The sequence below is a fragment of the Arctopsyche grandis genome, chromosome 1, assembly GCF_051622035.1.
Source record: "Arctopsyche grandis isolate Sample6627 chromosome 1, ASM5162203v2, whole genome shotgun sequence".
NCBI classification, from domain to species: Eukaryota; Metazoa; Arthropoda; class Insecta; order Trichoptera; family Hydropsychidae; genus Arctopsyche; species Arctopsyche grandis.
The window spans coordinates 30,315,815-30,333,826 of record NC_135355.1 but is presented as its reverse complement, the minus strand read 5'-3'; positions in this window follow the sequence as shown (position 1 = coordinate 30,333,826).

Below are 18,012 nucleotides of genomic sequence, written 5' to 3'. Positions count from 1 at the left end.
AAAAACTTTATAGCAAAACATTTTAAACAGCATAATATTTCGCTACTTTCTAATTTAATTGGATATTTTAAGTGCTATTTTTACACGCTGTTTTCATTAAATTTTTGATTTATGCAAATATTATTAAGCAACTATTTCCAAATACGTTAAGTACGATTATTATTTTTTTCTTTTAAATGAACCTCAGATAACATACTATTATAAAATCAATGAAAAAGCTTCTGATATTCTTGCAAAAAGCTTTTTAATCGCTTGAACACATGTAACTTGTCGAGAACTAGAAATGATTGTAAATTTTAAAACCATACTATGTTTTAAACCTTGTACATATACGAACTTTTGATCCCATAAATATTACATAAAACAAGTCAAAATTAGAAATTGATTTTGAAAAGATTGAAAACGAAATTAAATTCGTAATAAAAATTACATTTTTATTTCCTACAACTTCCGCCTGAGATCGAGGTTACGTGTTTTTTGAGCGAAGTTAATTCCTTTTTTTTTTTAAATAAACCGCAAAAGTTCAACTTTTATAAATCCGGGCAACGCCTAGCACATACATACATACATTCAGTCTGCTATGGAACTCAGCACGCACTCGATATATAGTATTTTTTCTAATATTATTCGGTAACGATGCAATTTTGATACTGGCGCTGTCGAGCCACGTTTTCCTCGTTTTATATAGAAAATCCGCCTTATCAAACGCACAGATTCTCAAACTTTTCATCCGACACTATGCGCACAATAGACACACACTGGCCGATACACTATTAACCTTCGATTCTCACACACAAACCCACACCACTATGGACGAGTATACACATACGTGTATGCCTGTGTACTCGTACGGCTTATGGGTTATTTTTAAATTTTCCAATGGTGTGGATTACTCAGGGTCAGTTTGAGACGGGTCGGGTTTAAGAAAATACACGTAAATATATATTTGTACATATGGACATATATACGAAATATATTTTTTTAAACCATGGCGGATATTTTTCTTTGTCGGTGATTTGTACAGGAGATCTATTTCCGAACTAATGTATATCTATGCAATATAAATACGTACATATGTAAGCAAGTGCAGACAATGTCTGCACTTATGTAGAAAGTACGTGTTCTAATATTAACCTTTTATCTGTCCCGATTTGTTCCACCATAGATTTATTGTGTGTTCAATAATTGTTAAATTAAAATTTGATGAATTTTTATACAAAAGCATTACATGTTCAAAGTTATAGGTTGTTCAACAACATCCCTGGCATTACTAAATGTAACAGTTTGAGAACTACATAACAGTCGTTCGCTCAAAGTTCTGCATAAGCTGAACTAAGGTTTCCGCATAAGGGATACAAAAACTCTAATATAAATATTATACATGCAGTGTACAGTTTGTTTCAGATTATGGACCTAATTCGCACTGCCGCTTATTGTAATCACTGCGTTGTTGTTATCGCAATAAATAAAATACTATTTCAATTAAAATTTATCCACAATTTATATATTAAATCTAACGATTTATATATTATCATACGTACGTACATTTATATTTGTATACTTTTCGACATACATATAACTAAAATAATATCAACAACCATGATTTTCAAACTTACGTGTATTTAATAAAAATAGCTCAAATAGTAATACCAAGTAATAAACCAAAAATTATATTAAGGAAAAATGTATGTATACGAATTAAGGTTCGTTTACATTAGTACAGCTCAAACTGGCAACTGCACGTAAACAGCATTACGAATAATATTCTATAGTACATTCTATAATATATGGACACATTCATAAATTCCATAATATGTACGCGACCTATCCGTAACAGCAGTAACCATATTATACAGCAGTACATGCCACCGAAGCGTATCAACCAGAACCGGTTTTCTTTACACACTGTGAGAATATTCACGCATTCCGTGATGTCATAGTGGCGAGTGCACCCATACTAGTGAAAGTGTTGCCATGCGTAAATGAATATTTTCGGAAACGACATATTGTAACAGTATTGTAAACGACATATTGACTCTTCTGATTTGACGCAAGCAATGTTGCGCCGTATCGTCGCCCTCTGTAATGTATATGTTAACCGATTTTGCCTTGCACTCGTCCAAAACAAGTATGAACGTGCCGAAAACGGACAGTGCTGTATAGTATGAATAGTTTTTTTCGTGAAGTGTTGTGCCGAGGTGTTGACATGCAGTGCTGGATAATAAGCGGACATTTAAAAGTCCATATGTACGTACATATGTACATGGACATACTAGAAATTTAAATATCCTCACTAGTCATCGGTAAATGCTATGAAAATATTTTATAAAATACAGTTGAAAGCTCTAATATAATCTTGATGAAAAAAATACCCAATCATTCAAATAATAAGTACCTTTATTAAACAAATTATCAAGCTTAAACAATATTATAGAAATACATATAATGTGTTTATATTGAATGGATAATTTCATATAAAAGTATAAGTAATTATGGTATGCTAGTTTGTTTTCATTACAATACCATTATTTATGACTGTTTACGAATAACTAAACTCACACGATATAGATATAATAAACAAACAAAATTAAAATCTTTCAGTGCTGAAAAAAATATATTTTCATTATATTAAATGCAATGAATTCATTACGATGTAGATGTGCACATCGTATTATGCGCTTTTTGTTGCTTTTTTAAACGCAATGCAGCTTTTTTAAAACATAACCGTATTATATAGGTACCAACTTTTTTGGCCGATACGTATGTATGTGATACAATTATACGTGTACATACCTTATGTACATACCTTAGTAGAGCAATTTCCTCTTCCAGATCATTTAATCCAATTGAAAAACTCCTATTTCGTTTAGTAAATAAATAAAAAAATCGAACGAGATAAAATGATCTCGCAGGACATCAATCAACTTTCAGATAAAGTCACACGACATAAAAAAATAAATAATAAACAACATTAGAATTATTTTTTACAACCCTTAAATACCAACATCGAAGCGTTCAAAAACATTAATATTAAATACATTAAATATTATAGATCTAATAAAAAAAATTGGATGTGAATAACCCATCACTTTATCTTTGTATTTTAGGAAAATAAAAAATAAAAAAATAAAATTCTATAATGACGAACACATACGTTCACACATACCGGCTATGAGAGCATTTTCGATACAAGTTTGAGCGCTAATGTAGTGAAACTCACACAAAACAAAATTTCTACTTCCGGTTGTCGAATTTTTTTCAAAATTGTTTTATTATTTAACATCACTATAAATATTAAAAACATTAAATATCAAGATTTAAAAGGTCAAAATAGAATAATGAAATATTGTTTTAAGAAAGATTACTACTTCCGGTTTAGTTTTAGTTCAATAAGTTCAATGGTGTGGAAGCAATCGTGTGATCACATTTTTGACTTTTCTTAGAGGAAAAATTCCCACTTTCGGTTTATTAAATTTAATGATTATTATTTTTATTTTCATCACACTGATACAATAATTATACTTGAATTATCTCATGAAGAGCAAAAAAATATTTGAAAGGTCGAAAAAAAAAGCGAACAAGAGTAAACTGCCGCTTCCGTTTGACGGAACTACACTAAATCTTATCTAATATATAATTTCGAAAGAGACTTTGTATGTAAGTATGTAAGTATGTACATATATCTGTATATATGTAAGTATCTTTGGATGGGAACTTCGTTAATTAAACAAAGTTTCTATGACGACAATTCAATTGGTTGAATATTATACTTTTTTCGATTCAAATAAATTTAATAAAAAAACTAATGAATATTTACTATTAGATTCGCCATGTTTAAGCTGTTAATATTACAAATACTGAGCGAAGCCGGGTAAAACAACTAGTATATAGTAAAAGTCGGTATTAAGTTTAAACTTCTATATACATACATATGAAATTCTAGATACACCCAAAGGTTTCTGAGAAAAATATAAAAAACCTTGATTTATTTAAAAATATTTTAAAAATATCAGTGAATGAAATTTATCATTTCTATTACATGTAAAAAAGTTTTATTTTAATACGTTGAGTGACTTAGGATATAATTGAATATATGTATGTACAAACTTAAAAAAAGGACACCTATAAGGTAAGGTACCAACTCCGGTCAACTTAAAAATTTGAAAAACAAATAGCATCGTATCGATAAGCATTTCATTCAAGCATTTCATAAGCATAGTAACCGATACTAAGTTTCAGTTCGATAGAAGTGGTGTTTAAAAAATCCCCAAAATACACTTTTTTTCTAGATCATGAACATGTGATCAGTGATTGATTCTGAGCTGAAATCAATCGAAACCTCAAGTTCGAATCACAAAATCCCATGATCACAAAACTTCATCTATTTTTACTACGTACATACATATGTACATAGGTAAAGTAAAGATACTAACGAGTCTCATTTCACATCCTTACAAAAACATATCGTGACAATTGCATTTACTATTTGAATGCCAATTTTATCAAATTAAGAATACATTTTTTGTATACATACATACGTATATGTCATAGAAATAAATTGAAATTTTATCACGTTCATTTTTCTCATATAAATGATAATAGATAGCATGGGGACCACTGTATATAAACCGCTAAAGACCACACGTTCTAAAACTAAATGTGATCGGATTCCAAATGTAACGTAACCTGATCAAACCATTATGTTTAAATATGTATTATATGTAATTCGTAATATTTTAATTCAAAATTCATAGATCTACATATTATATGTATACGTATGGTTGTACTTTCATATATGTACATCTAATATTATATGATATGGATTCTAATAAAAACGAATCACACAAATATATAGGCAAATAATAATAAAAAAAAATAGCCTCAAAGCATTATTTTGCTTTGGCACCGGATTGCCTACACAGTCACTTTTGGCACATATGCTGAAACCGTGTACCGACTTCCTTTCTTCAAAATGCGAATAGAAACATCTAGAAATAACATTTCTATTTACCAGTACGTGCATAATGTTCGACGATCGTCTTCGTTGAAACTTCACGCTCATGAAAGTCGAAACTTCCGCGAGGGCCTGGCCTGCACGTGGTCAAGATGTGCATAAATTCGCATGCAGTTGCTCGAATGCAATTAAAATTGAATCCTTTGAGCCGGATGCGTCGCGTCGCGTCGCTTTGAGCCGCAGTTTACTCGTCGTCGACGCGAACGCGCGTTCGGTTGTTAGTTTAGAGTGCTTTCGAAACGTTCGTGTTTGTACACAGGGTGTCCGCGAAATCCTGCCGCACACGATGGCCACTTTTAATTATAGACATTCCTGACCATCGGAAATTCCCGAATATCTGCAGGTCGAATCGGATATGATTCAACGGAGCGCGATTACGGCGCATCCTGTCCCGATTTCCGAAGATTCGCCGGTGGCTGAAAGCTTTATTTCTGATACGATGACTGTCTGAAAGCGATGACTGAATCATCAGTGGATTCACGTGTGCGTACGCCGAAGCTCAATTATTGTGCAAACTTTAGAATGATCGCGTAAATCAGTTAATCAACTCGTATAAACTTTTTAGTGTATATTATATTCGAATATTTAAATCAATATTAGGGTTTCTGTATTCCCGGACTTTTTCAATTACCGGGACACGGTACGGAGCCAGGGATCGTTCCCGGGATTCCCGGGATCCCGGAACACATCAAAAAAACATTTTTTTTCAATTTAATATATTTTTTATATAGCCTTCATCGTCAAACACAATTGTTTCATCCTCATTCGAATCTAAAAGAGTTTCTTCCATTGTAAAATCGTCAATACAAGAAGATATACTCGCTTCAAAATAGTTTCACCGTAGGATATATGTACATATGTACATTCGCTTTAATTAAAGAATGTTTTGTTCTGTTTAAAATTAGAATTATTAAAAATTCTTGTTAAAAAATCAGTTTTAGGTTTCTACTTTCTTCGATTTTAATTATAAATTCTCAGAATAATTCATCGATAAGTTTAAGTCCTTCGGTAGTAAGATTTTCCAAAAATATTATAACAAGAAACGATTTTGTCCAAACGCACAGAACCATTATGCTCAGAAAATTTCCACGTTCTAGGAATGTTATTTACTGTTTCTGTTAAACAACAAACTAATTTTACTGTTAAACAAGAAACCTTTGAGAATTTGATTTATTATTTCCCTTCGTGCAGTCGAGAAAATGTTTTACTTTTAGGGCTTCGCCCTCGGCGCCCCCTGAGCCTTTACCTTCTAGGGCTTCGCCCTCAACGCCCCCTGAGCCTTTGCCTTCTAGGGCTTCGCCCTCGGCGCCCCCTGCGCCCTTGCCTTCTAGGGCTTCGCCCTCGGAGCCCCCTGAGCCTTTGCCTTCTAGAGCTCCGCCCTCGGTGCCCCGTGAGCCTTTGCCTTTTACAGCTTTGCCTTCGGCGCCCCGTGAGCCTTTGCCTTTTAGAGCTTCGCCCTCGGTGCCCCGTGAGCCTTTGCCTTTTAGGCCTTCGCTGTCGGCACCCCCCTGAGCCTTTGCCTTTTAGAGCTTCGCCCTCGGCGCCCCGTGAGCCTTTGCCTTTTAGAGCTTCGCCCTCGGTGCCCCGTGAGCCTTTGCCTTTTAGGCCTTCGCTCTCGGCGCCCTCCTGAGCCTTTGCCTTCAAGGGCTTCGCCCTCGGAGCCCCCTGAGCCTTTGCCTTCTAAGGCTTCGCCCTCGGCGCGCCCTGAGCCTTTGCCTTTTAGAGCTTCGCCCTCGGCGCCCCCTGCGCCCTTGCCTTCTAAGGCTTCGCCCTCGGAGCCCTCTGAACCTTTGCCTTCTAGGGCTTCGCCCTCAACGCGCCCCTGAGCCTTTGCCTTCTAGGGCTTCGCCCTCAACGCCCCCCTGAGCCTTTGCCTTCTAGGGCATCGCCCTCGGCGCCCCCTGAACCTTTGCCCTCTAGGGCTTCGCCCTCGGCGCCCCCTGAGTCTTTGCCTTTTAGAGCTTCGCCCTCGGCGCCCCCTGAGCCTTTGCCTTTTAGAGCTTCGCCCTCAGCGCCCCGTGAGCCTTTGCCTTTTAGGGCTTCGCCCTCAGCGCCCCCTGAGCCTTTGCCTTCTAGGGCTTCGCCCTCAACGCCCCCCTGAGCCTTTGCCTTTTAGAGCTTCGCCCTCGGTGCCCCGTGAGCCTTTGCCTTTTACAGCTTCGCCCTCGGCGCCCCGTGAACCTTTTCCTTTTAGGCCTTCGCTCTCGGCGCCCCCCTGAGCCTTTGCTTTCTAGGGCTTTGCCCTCGGCGCCCCGTGAGCCTTTGCCTTTTAGGGTTTCGCCCTCGGCACCCCCGTGAGCCCTTGCCTTCTAGGGTTTTGCCCTCGGAGCCCCCTGAGCCTTTGCTTTCTAGGGCTTTGCCCTCGGCGCCCCGTGAGCCTTTGCCTTTTATGGCTTCGCCGTCCTAGCCCCCTGAGCCTTTACCTTCTAGGGTTTCGCCTTAGGCGCCCCCCTGAGCCTTTGCCTTCGCCTTTGCGCCTTTGCGCCTTTGCGCCTTTGCGCCTTTGCGCCTTTGCGCCTTTGCGCCTTTGAGCCTTTGCGCCCCATCAATCTGCGCCCCCCTGTGCCCCATCAGGCTGCGTCCCTTGCACCCCCTGCGTTGAATTCGAATCGAAAAAAATCGAATCGGCGCCTATGAATCGAAAAAAAAATAAATCGAATCATTTGTTCGATGACGTCACGGATCTACGACCGAATGAAGGATACATACATACATACATATGTATATACAAAGTCTCTTTCCAAATTATATATTAGATTATAATAGACACAATAAAAAAATCAAAATCATGTTTTGCAAATTATCGAGTGCTGTCATTAAAAAATTATCGAGCGCTCTGAACCGAACAGAACTTAATCGTTTTTTTATTTCGAATTATTACTATCATTAAAATGCTACCTTAGATGATCGATCCACTGCTTAAAAAATTGTTTACCAGTAGAGAGGTGGTAGGTTCAAATCCCAACCGGAATCGAGTAATTATTCGATTCATATACGCTGCTGTCAAGATCTGGATCGTTATTAAAAACCCAGATTTACCATCTCCTTTTAGAGTTTTCCATTTTATTTAACTTAATTGTTGTAACGAATTGAATAAAATCGGCATCCTACCTCCTCCTCCCCCTCTGCTTCTTGCAAATCCGAATTTTTTTATTGTTAATAATATATGTTCAACTACATTGCAGAATATATTTAGTATTTATGTACAAGTTTGGCTATAGGTCTCGCTTGAGGGCGAACTGTTATGGCACCTGTGGTAAAAATGAAATTTATAAAAATAAAATAAAATTAGGTCTTACCTTTATACTCCAAGAACACAATTTGTCTGTATTATATACATATATGTACATATGTATGTGTATATATGTCCAATTACTCATATGTAGTCAAACATTATGAAAAAAATAGTAAAAATAATAAACTGCACAAGACTCACCTGTATGAAAAGTACAAATGCAACCCATTGATAGTATTTAGCTGGACGACGTTCCGATGAAGATGACCCACTTCTGACGCCAGGATATGCTGTATCTTTTCCGAGAATGCCATCACGCGTCACAGTGTAGGTGGAATGTATCCAGCAATACGTGTTGAGTACATCCTCGGGTATATCCCTGAGCAAAAAGCACATCGTAAACATCATCATTATCATCATCATCGGTGGGTGAGAAAATTTGTCACACAATAAAGTGGCCAGGTCAGTTAATTAGCACACACTTTACGCAACAATGTCAACACAAACGTTGCCAAAGTCGCGACGAACTTATTTATTGTTACCATAAATGTGAAGCATTTAGTTGCTGTAATTATGCCGGTGATATATTACTATATAAAAAAAATTACAGATGCTTTCATTTTTATTTAAAGAAAAAAGAAACCGTAAGGTGCCACAATGACTTCTAAATGCTGTAGTTTACCCGATTTGACGATTGATGTTTAGTAGGGATTTAAATTTACCGTCATATTGCATAAACCGATAAACGGTAAATGATTTTTCCTACTACAAGCTTGAAATATGTATATATATTTATACCAAATCTAGAAATAGGGTTTTGGATTCTCATTTGAATATTTTAATATTCTTAAGAATTCTTTTTCAAATAAATTTATTTTTATTATTATATTTTATCCACTTAATACTTTTTACTTTTTTTTAATTTATTTTAAATAAATAAATTTTATATTGATAAAAAAATTATTATATTGAAAAAATAATTCTTACATCATATGTCCTAGGATACCGGGAATCTCGGGAACGATCCTGAACTCCATCCCGTGTCCCGGGAATGGAAAAAGTCCGGGAAATCAGAAACCCTAGTTCTTACTATTACATACTCTGGACGTAGAATGAAAGTTGGTGTTGCGTCACATCACTCAACATTTAGCTTAACAAAGACTGTTTTTTTTGGCAGTTTTCGATGTTTACGACTCAAAATGTGAAAGGATATGCATTTTTTATATAATTTTTTTGCCATTTTATCGAATTGTTAGCCTACTGACAATTGACGCCACTGACAATTGACATCACTACTACCGAAAACTTACTGATGGCGCAACACAATCTTGTCACTTACATTTTTTATCACAGTTTATTTAAATTTTTTGCATTTTTTTAATAGACAAACCTCAATAGATTGTTTCTAGAAAACATAAAACAAGTCTTGGTCAAAACTATGAAATGGACGACTACAGCTGTGAGTTCCTTACTCACGAGTACCAACTTTTTTTTTTTGAATCCACTTCATAGTTTTGAAAGTATCCAACAAGCAAGCCATACATTTACCTGGTGTGTATGCAATCGATAGGATTTCCGACATACTGCCTGGTCGTGACGACTACCGAAAAAGTGATCAGTATAGCTGCCGTAGCTCCACAATTCAGCCTGAAGGCGGTCGATTCCGTACAAGCAGGATTAGCCTGAAAACATATATGTACCTATATAAATAAATAAATCCGATCTGGATAGATTTCGATGCACCACAGTGCGGCGAGACATAAACCATGCGCACGCATCTCAGTTCCAATTTCAGACACAAACACACTACCTATTATTATGTGCGAACGCTATGCACATACATACATATGTAGATAGGTAAGATAGTGTTTTGGAAATGAGGGGCAAAAGATTGAAATAAGATGAAAACTCACCCCCGATGAGAGAAAGGTGTATAGTGCCGTGAAGAATTCCATGCCTGGTGAGGTTCGCTGTTGAGGGGGGCGCGTCGAGCGCTTCGCCCTCAGGGGCTCCGGTCCGCGTGGTGCCCCGCGACACCGGCGGGCGCGGCGCCCCCACAACTGCGCCCCCTCCCTAAACACCACAAGCACAAATCTCACATTAAATAGAACTTTCATAAACAATACGCCTACAAATGTGCGTGTGTATGATTGAAAATTAAATTTCAATTCAAAATTCAAATTTTATATAGTTAGTGACATCTATTGGCCAATTTTCGAACTGTTGAATTAATTCGAATTAGCAGAATTCAGAACCAATAGCATTTTCTTTTTTTTTTTTAATCGTAAATGAGAGATGCATTTTCCGATGTGCACATTTAAATTCCGTTATAAAGAACACCGAAATAACGAAAACTTTCAAATATGTATAACAAAATACAAACACACATATTTTCATGATCTCAAACAAATATACTTAACAGTATTTTATCTCATATACATATGATTTCAAAAGAGACTTTGTATGTAAAAAAATATGTAATGTTGGTTGGGAACTAACTGTATGGAAAGTTTCTATAACGACGATTCGATTTTTAATTAATCTATGTTTTTTTTTCGATTCAAATAAATTTAATATAAAAACAAATGAATATTTATTATTAGATTCGCCATGTTTAAGCTGTTTATATTACAAATACTGAGCGAAGCCGGGTAAAACAACTAGTTTATAATAAATTTATATTACGAAATATTTTAATACGTTCTAAATACTTGGTTATTACGAAATTTTAAGGAATTGTGTGTGCTTTTAACCAGTGACTTTTTAAATTTAAAATCATTTAATTGAATCGCACAAGTCCACATAGCGAATATTTTCCAAAATGTTCAAAAGGCTCTTATCTTTCAAAAATTTGACTTCGAATGAATCCTTTACATAAAATTTTATAATATAAAAGACTTCTACAAACACTTCTCAAGTGACGTTTCCATGTTACATTTTTATAACTATTGTTTTTACCCGGCTTCGCTCGGTATTTGTAATATAAAACACTTAAACATGGCCAATCTAATAGTGACCAATTTATTAAATTTATTTGAATATATTCATTTGTTCGATGACGTCACGGATTTACGAACCAATAATATAATAGTTACATACATACTTAAAAGTCTCTTTCGAAATTATATATTAGATGACTAATGATAAAGCTATCTACATACATATGTATGTAGATAGCTTTATCATTAGTCAAGATACTTTAACTTCGCCAAGATACTTTAACTAGTGACAAATGTGAAATTCTTATTTGGAAATCTCCGTTTTTCTCAATTTAAGAATTTTATTAATATGTGTTTTCAAATCGGTCATTATATTTATTTTATAGACATCCAGTTAGTACCGATGATCAATAATTACGTCACGTTCACTTAAAATCCACTTTAAAGACACATTTTCAGCCGCTGCTTGTTTAACCAAGGCTCATTGCGCAAACGATTTGATAACCGTCTTAAAATATGGCAAAACTTGGCAAACCAGCATTCGCAGATCAGAACAATTCTCCAAAAATTTTAAATTAACGCTAGTTTTGGCTTAAATTATTTTTTATGAAATTAAAATGTTTTAAAATAGCTGTACGTATTTGAACGTTCAGTACAAAAACCGAAATCGTTAAATTAAAAAGATAACATAACCACACTATACTTTGACTGTCGTGTTAAATATGTAGATATTTCCATGAAACATTAGGAAACGTCTTTATCTACGATTCTTTTATTTAACAAGTCGACTCTGCCAAATATTTTCTGAACTCTCAAAGAATTGTAAAGCTTCAATTCGGACACTCATCCGGATAAAAGGATTCAAGAATAGTTTGCGATTGACAGTGGAGGTTAAGAATTATGCTATTTTATTTTTCAATACAATACATATAATATAATATAATAAAAAAAATACCTGTTCACTAAAGTCTTGTTAATTCTCTCGATCGCTTGTTTGTTGCTGATTGCAATACTTCTACCCATCGGATTCTTGATTAATTACTCACATTTTCAAAATTACAATTTACAATACATAAGTTATGTGTTATAAATCGTAAAATGTAACATAACACGAAAGACACTTCATTTGTTTGTTTTTTTTTTTTCAACAGCCGATTAGATACTATAAGTTGTGATTGAATCCAAACCGATACTGTACGAAATTTAAAGCAGCAATTTATACATACCTTTGAAAAATAAAAACAAAATGACTGGAATTATAATTTTAAATTATAATTATGATATAAGATGATGCAAATTCTAGACGGCATTCGCCGGATCGAACGACACACGACTGATTCGAATAAAATTTCTACATTTAATATAAATATAAATTTTATTTTTGCATGGTTGGTCATCGTTGAGTTAATCGTAAAGTTTGTGTTATTTATTTCCCCTATTATTTCAGCGAATCGGTTTTACGTGTAAATCGCCTGAAAGAATTTTGACAAATTAATGAGCTTGGCTCGTCTTCAGCATTGTTTTATCTGAATACAACGTTTTTTTCTACTTTTTTTACCATCGGTCATTAGTTTGATGATGTTGTTTTTATTTTTCCATGAACGTGCGGCATTTATTTGACACATTGTATACCATTAAAATTGTATATAAGTCTTGTCGGGTATTTTCCATTCCTAGAGCTCTTTTACATACATATTTATGTATATAAAAAGTGAAAATGAGAAAAATATAACACCTACTTAGATTAAATGATACCTTATCACATTATTGTATTCAGAAAAGACATAATTAAAATAATGTATAAAATTAAACATTATTTTATATGTGTACTAGTTTCAATGCCTCAATAACGCATGCAATGCCAGTTCCTGTTCCTGTTCCCGTTCCCGTTATTACAGTAATGATAGTTTGTCGGATAAACGCAGGCAGCGAACACATTTGAAATTATTCCATCGTTTGTTTTTTTTTTACCCTAACAACACAGGTGGAGACGCGATTTGATATTATTGCATTGCAATGCCACTCATTCCCGTTTTTCCCGTTTCCGTTCCCGTTTTTGGGGGGATTTTTTTTACAGAAACCATCACGGACATGCACACAATAACTCTTGTAAGTTTCATCGCAATCGGTTAAATGGTATAGGAATCCATACGTGACAGACAAACATTGATTATATATGCATATGTACATATATATACATATACATATAGATAAAAGATATGTAAAATATATAGATATATAATATGTAAAAATACTAACTAAGAAATAATATATAGCAATTTATAACTGTTAAAAATAAACAGTATTGATAAAGTTTTTAAAATCAATTTTTTTTTTACTTATGCACACGAGCAATCAATTTTTATTGATGAAAATATTATATTTTATGTATATACATACATATGTATATCATATCATATCACTAAATATCTGTATACATATGTACATATAAGTTTTATTGGAATGAACGTTGAAATTGTGTGCCATCACTGAATTGGAATAAAAAAATACAAGGAAAAAAGTTCTTGCACAACAGGAAATGAACAATAAAAAAAACATCTTTGATCGACAACCTTCCCACAACAATAAAACTATTTTCGAAGTATATAAATTATATTAACTAGTTGAAAAATATACTGATCATCAAAAATAAATTACTTGATATAAAAATATATGGACAGAAAGAAAAGAGTGGGCACATACATACAATTACACACACATTTATATTTTTGTAAACTATACAGTTACTTTCCTTTTAATGTAAAATAAACAAAATTTAATACTGCATTTAAAAATACGTCAATTTATACACCTTTGAAAAAAAATTATCTGTAAATTAAAAACTACCACATATAAAAGAAATGTTCAATTGGAAAAATGGAATTCTGATTCAAAAATTGTATACACATTTCCAAACGGTATAACTTTCGCGTAGTGATAATGTATGTAAAAAAAACTTATATATATTTTGAATGTCATGCCAATGAATAGAAATAAATACGTTATTGGAAATATTCGACGGTAAAGAAATGCGAATCGACGATAGTAAAAATATCAATGTCGTGAAAAGCTCTTTCAGCTCGCCGCAACAGTGACGCTCTTCGACCGACTTTTCACAATACCCGAACGTTTATTTTTATACTTTATGTATATTATTATGTGCGTAAATATCGGTAGGATACATTTACGAATCAATTGTGTCGCAATCCATCTAGTTTATTTTGATTTTTATTGCGATTGCGTGTAGAAGATACGCGCGACGGGAAAGACGCGCGCGACTGTCCGGTTGTTATCGCGCGAAAACTCCGGAATACACTAAATACGGTTTTTGTTTGTTGGCCCAGATGTCCGGTCCTGACACATGGTCGCCCTCGTTTATGTAACGCACGCCCGGGAACTCGGTTTATGTCACCCGACTGTCACAAACTCACCTGTTGAGTCTTAAGGGCTGTCACCAATTTGTTACAGCCTTATACTTTCAAGTCTATCAATAAATCACAAAATTTTACTATCCATATAAAGTTGAATTTTGGTTTGTTTGTCCGCTATAAAAATTTATATATTTTTTTTTTTTAATTTAAAACCATTAAATTTGATACTTACTATCGTGCTACTTCTAACTGTCTGAGGTCAAATGGTCCTCATAATGTCATCATAGGCGGATCCAGAAAGTGGTCAAGGAGGGTGCCATTTTGAAATTGAACATAAAAAAAATTAAAACTTATGTGATTTAACATTACGATATAAATAATAGGAGATATGATACTTACATTGTGGTATTTTTTTAAAAGAAAACTATTATGGTGTAAAACCCCATTCAGGAAATATGAAAAATTTACAATTATATGAAATTAAATTCGTCCCAAGGGGGGGGCCATGGCACCCATGGCACCCCCTTGGATCCGCCTATGACTGTCATCCACTCAGGTAACTTGGAAAATTCGGCTATTATATATTCTCCATATCATTCAAGGGTGCTCCTACCATATTTTATTTTATTTTATTGTTACAATCAATATACACTCGTCATTACAGATTGCTCCAATGCGACGAGTGTACGTTTAACGGTCAGAAATACAATATACATATACAATCAGAATACATAGCATATAACAATTAATCAGAAATAATAATCATAGAGACATCTATGGATTATTTTTAGATTTATTCTTACAGATTACTTTTAGATTTATTCTTTTAGATTACAATTTTTATACATGTAATAAATACGAAATTATAGAGATGTCTATAGAGATATCTATAGATTTCAGATTACTGTGCATAATTTTTACAAATTATACACAGTCAGATTTTTGTGACAACAGGAAATGATCTAATACCAATTTTTCAGGAACCGTTTCAGCAATGATCAGATAAAATTGGCAAACTCTGATAGAGAAACGATCGATTTGGAGTCACAAAACCCCCAAACCTAACCAGCAGTTTTGACGATGACTCGAACCTTCGGTCTCAGTGATGGTAATTATATACGCTACCATTAAGCCAAACTGCTGGCTAAAATATGTATAAATGTGTGCAACCCACACAGGCGGCCGAAATATAAAGGCGCATAGAGCTAGATCTTATATTTTTTGTTATCTTTGCGACTGCCACATGTGTTTCTTCAAGGATTTTGAGTATTGGTTGGTCATCGAAAGAACAGTATCCTAGATGTGAGATTGGGAGGTAAAAACACCACATTTTCATGAATGAACTTGAAAACTTTCAGTCTCTCTTGTCGTCTGGGCCCGTCCAGAACTAAATGTTTTGATTTTCTGTTTATCTGGTTAATTTTTATTGTGATTAAAATTTTCAACAATATTTCTCACAAAATATTTATCAAAAGGTAAGATTTTTGCACTACTCGCATGCACTTAATTTTTTTTTATTAATATGATTCACAAAATCAAATAGCGGCCGATTTAAATTTGCATACAGGCGAACGAACTCCTAGGCGCGGCCCTGATATCATTTATAATGTTTGCTTGTTTGTCCAATATGCAAATCTATATTTTTCAATTTAGAAACGCCAAAGTTAGTATACAATATCATGGTCCTTAAATTGAAGACATTTTTAAAAGGGGTTGGAACAGTATTATAGTAATATTAAACAAAGAAAAAATAAATGTTGTATATAACAATATGTTGACTCGTCAAGAGTGTACGTGTTTCTTTACCACCAAACGGTGAGCAGACGTTGTTCGTATTCAGCTCGGGGCAGTCGCTTACCTGCCGTGGTCCCGTGGTCGCCAGCTTCAGTTTACTTGCTACTTACTTGGTACTGTGGTTAGAGTGTAGACAGTCAGTCAAGGCAGAGAAAAAAAAGATCTGTATTTGCGCATACAGACAGTCGCTTTTTGTTGGCCGCATAAGGTCTCTTTGGGGCAGAATACGCCAGCCCCGATTTTTTTTTTCAATATTTCAAAAAGGAATGCTTAAATTGTCTCTAACGATATGTAAATTCTTTAATTTTTATTATAAAATATTTTTTATTAATAACATTTTTTTGTAACACACAATGAAGTGGATAATTAATTTGTTAAAAAAATAATTTTCCTTGCACAAAATGTTACTAAAAATATATTAAGTTCATTTTTTAGAAATAAAAATGCAGGGGATGCTGCTTAGGCCTCCTCACGAGCCGAAATTGAGTAAAAATTTACTAATAGCACTGGGTCATTTGTTTTACAACAATTATAGTCATTTGAAATTAGTCTACTTGAATGACTGAACATATGTAATCTATATATTATATTTAAAATTGAATGCCTGTTTATCTGTCTGTCTGTCTCGTATAGGCTCCTAAACCACTCAACCGATTACGATAGAACTTTCAGGATTTGTTGTATGCATGTCCGGGAAGATTACTGTGAAAAAAAAACCTCTTTATAATAATATTCGTAATTACGATTACCGACGCGAAAGTATGAAGCGCCATTGTGAAGTCAAGGAAATGTGTTTGTTGGCAACCACATTAACAGGTTGGTCTATGACGACACGGCGTTGAAAAGACGTTACTCCACGGCGTTGAGCTCCAACCATCACTTGCAACGGGAACGGAAATTGCATGCCTTATTCTGACATTGCAACGCATGCCGGGTTCACCAATCTTTTATAAATTTTGCTACTACGAGTTATTTTGTACCGAAACACAAAAAAAAGCTTTTTAAAATAGTAAAATTACTTTCATTAATGATCTCAGATGAATAACATAAATTCTATTTTGTGGCATTTTATACGGTCATATTGTATATTAATTTTGACAAACTTTAAGATTCAGAGAAGTCAATAGCTGGAATATTTTTACCTTGTTGACAGTCATTTACAATCTATATTTTTAGTTTCCATATAGAATTGATGAAATTAAGATTATTTACATATACATATGTTACAGGGAATCTCTATTCCCCAGTGAAAGTATACTTTCACCAGTAGAAATATACTTTCGTCAACTTGGTTGGTGAAAAAATATCACACATTTATCATAGATTCGTAGATTTATAAGTTATAAATACATTTCGACGTGTTACCTATTGGAGGAAGAGAGCATCTAATATTCCCGGTGGCAGATTCACAAATATTGTATTATATTCCATCGAATTAAGTGTTCTACATACACCTGGAAACACAGAACAATTGGTCACAGAGGGCGTGACCGAATGAAGAAAGAAATATGAAAATATAACCTACCTCGTGATACAAACATTCCTTGACTTCAGTAAATCTTGTCTATAATAAACGAAAGTGAAAAAATAAATTAATTTCGTAAAAAGCCATTAAAAGTATGTATACTGCTAGTATGACTGTAACATATGTATATAAAA